We start from the raw sequence: 2917 nt of genomic DNA, 5'->3' as shown, positions 1-2917 counted from the left end.
GGACTGCTTCATCTTGACCTTGCATCTCCATGAAACCTCTCTCCAAAGAGCCTTCCTCCTGTATATCACTGTTAACCTCCAAATCTCCCTGCCCAAGGTAAAGCTCAGCCAGAGGGCCAGGGCGACGCAGCACAGACAGGGGTGATGCAGCTCTGCAGGTACTTCAAACACACTTTTTAGAAGAAATATAATGCACCATGCTCTGGGTAGACATTACTCAGGGAGGGATGGCAGGGACCTCGCCTCAGGCTGGTTCCCCCATCGCTGCTCGCCAAAGGGTTTCTCCTGGCCGTGGAGCAGCCAGCACCATCCACCACCCTCCTGGAGATGGGAGAGGAGCTCTGTGTATGGCACTCAGTTGATTCGCACCCAAGAGGTCTCCTGCCTGTGTCTGGGCTCGGTATAACCTATATGGGCTCAGTATAACCTATACCAGGCTCAGTAACCTATAGATACCTGCAGAAAAGCCTCATCTGGGCTGGGCAGTGCAGGGTTTGTGCTGGTTTTCTCCAGGCCATAGAATCATAGAATCGTTTAGGTTGGAAAAGACCTTTAAGATCATCCAGTCCAACCAGTAACCTAACACTACCAAGTCCACACTAAACCAATTCAGGGGAGAGTAATCATTAACTCCATGTTTCCTGCCTTGGTGGCTGGATTATTTTTTAATTAAAGTAAAACTAGAATAGAATCATTAAGGTTGGAAAGGACCTCGAAGATCATCAACCCAACACCACCATGCCCACTAAACCATGGCCCAAAGTGCCACCTCTGCCCGTTTTTTGAACCCCTCCAGGGATGGGGACTCCACCACCTCTCTGGGCAGCCTGTTCCAATGCTTGACCACTCTTTCAGTAAAGAAATTTCTCCTAATATCCAATCTAAACCTCCCCTGATGCAACTTGAGGCCATTTCCTCTCATCTTAACTCTTGTTCCTTGGGAAAAGAGCCCAACACCCACCTCACTGCAACCTCCTTTCAGGCCATCCCTAGGAACCCAGCTGGGCAGCTTCATTTCAAATGCCTGCCGCTTCTGGTAAATGAGCGTAAATTGGGCCTCAGCTCTAGTTCAATTAGAGCACACAAGAGCAAGTTAATTAGGCTGACGAATGAAGGGTCAGGCTCTGCCTGGGGACTGGCAGCATCCTCCCTGCTGGGGCACGGCTGCAGTCATGCACACGGCCACAGGGTGAGAGGGTGGCTTTGCCCCTCTCCCTTTGCCCCACGCCACAGGGGTACATCCCCAATGCCCAAAGCATCACTGGGATTTTTTCCTGGCTAAATTTAACCAGATCAGCCCTGTCGCCTGGATCATCACTCGGCTCTGGTGAGCAGTGCCAGGTCAGTGCTCACCAGCTGCTCTGATTATCCCCGGTTGCTCCTTGCTGCAGGTCCGCTGGAGCTGCCGATGCTTTGCTCTCTGGCTTCTCTGTCCTTTGGCTGTGCACAAACCTGGTTTCCATCCACATCCTGAGCGTGTGGCAGCAACTGCTGTTTTTTGGGAGCATAACGAAGAGAGAAGGGGAAGGCACAGCCGTCCCCAGGGTAGGAGCTGCTCGTATTGATCCTTTTATAGCTCCACGTGAGCGGTTGCCTGTCCAAGAGCAAGCACCTGCACTCACTTAGCAGCTTGCTTGGGCACCCATCCAGCACGCCAGGACCTCCTGTTTCCTGGCCTGGGTTTGCCCCCAGCCTTCGCCTGACCCCCGTGCCCACCGCCAGCCCCAAGCTCCATTTTCAGCCCCGAACCAGCTGTGGACCGTAAGCAAGAGGGGCGGGATGATCCCCTGATGATGAGCAAAGCATCTGTGGGATGCTCTCTGCATGTCCCAATCCTGCATCCCAACCCTGAGGACTTTGCTTGAGTGAGTGCAAGGGGATCAGACCCCACTGAGGGGATGGGGGTCCCAATGAGGCCCCCCGAGTTGTAACACGGACCCTACAGGGAAAGGAGAGCCGGCACAGGAGGCTGAATCAAGAAGACGCTTTAATCAGATTTATCAGACAGATCTGGATCTCCAAATAAATAGATTTATCAAAACAGAATAAAACAAGAAACCAGGGATAAATACATGTACCAAAACAACCTGAAAATCCCCCAAAAGCTATTTCCAGACAGGGGGAGGGCGATGCTGCTGCACGCCCTCCTCCCCACGCTGCAGAAATGGTCCTGTTCACCCTTTGGGAGATGCCCCTCCTGTGAATACAGCCCAGTAAGATATTATGTAGGATATATATAAATATATAGCATAATAACATGCCTAGTAGCGACCTTAGTGCAGTGTTTGGGGTCTCAGACCCTGTCAGCAGGTGGGTCCTCCCAAAAACTACATCTTCAAGTGACCTGCAAAGAAGGTAAAAGAATCGTCCCAGCTGAAACAGAGGAGAAAAAAAAACCCCAAGATTTTTCAAGAACTACCCTTTGGAGAGTACTCAGCCAAAGAAACCCTTTGCAGATCACCGGGGCTCCAAGAAAGGAAATAAGGATGATTTTTCTCTCCTTGCAGGTCATCTTTATGCTGGTGGTGGTAAAAAGCATGGTCTTGTCCTGCTTTACTGCTAGCTCCTGATGCTCTTCAGAAATGCCAGGGTCTCAGGGACATATCCCACCTCACACCAGGTCTCACACCTCTGCCACCTCTCCTTCCTCCTTCTACACACCCGACATCTTCGGCAGCAGGAGATGACGGCCGGCCTCTTGCACTCTCCCGCTGGAGAGAGGCACCTCCACGGCTGTGGCTTCAACGCGGTTCAGTTTGGTTCGTTTGCTGGAATTTCTGTAATTTACACTAGTGTATCCTTTACTGCTGTGCCAGTCTATTTAATAATGCAACTTTTTTTTTTTCTTATATATGTGTATGTGTGTATGTGTGTGTGTGTAGATAAATCAATAGCTAGGTTAAAGTTTCTTTTTCCT

Source organism: Pelecanus crispus, chromosome 1, assembly GCF_030463565.1.
Source record: "Pelecanus crispus isolate bPelCri1 chromosome 1, bPelCri1.pri, whole genome shotgun sequence".
Classification (NCBI taxonomy): domain Eukaryota; kingdom Metazoa; phylum Chordata; class Aves; order Pelecaniformes; family Pelecanidae; genus Pelecanus; species Pelecanus crispus.
The sequence above is the reverse complement of the archived record's forward strand: the minus strand, read 5'-3'. Positions refer to the sequence as shown.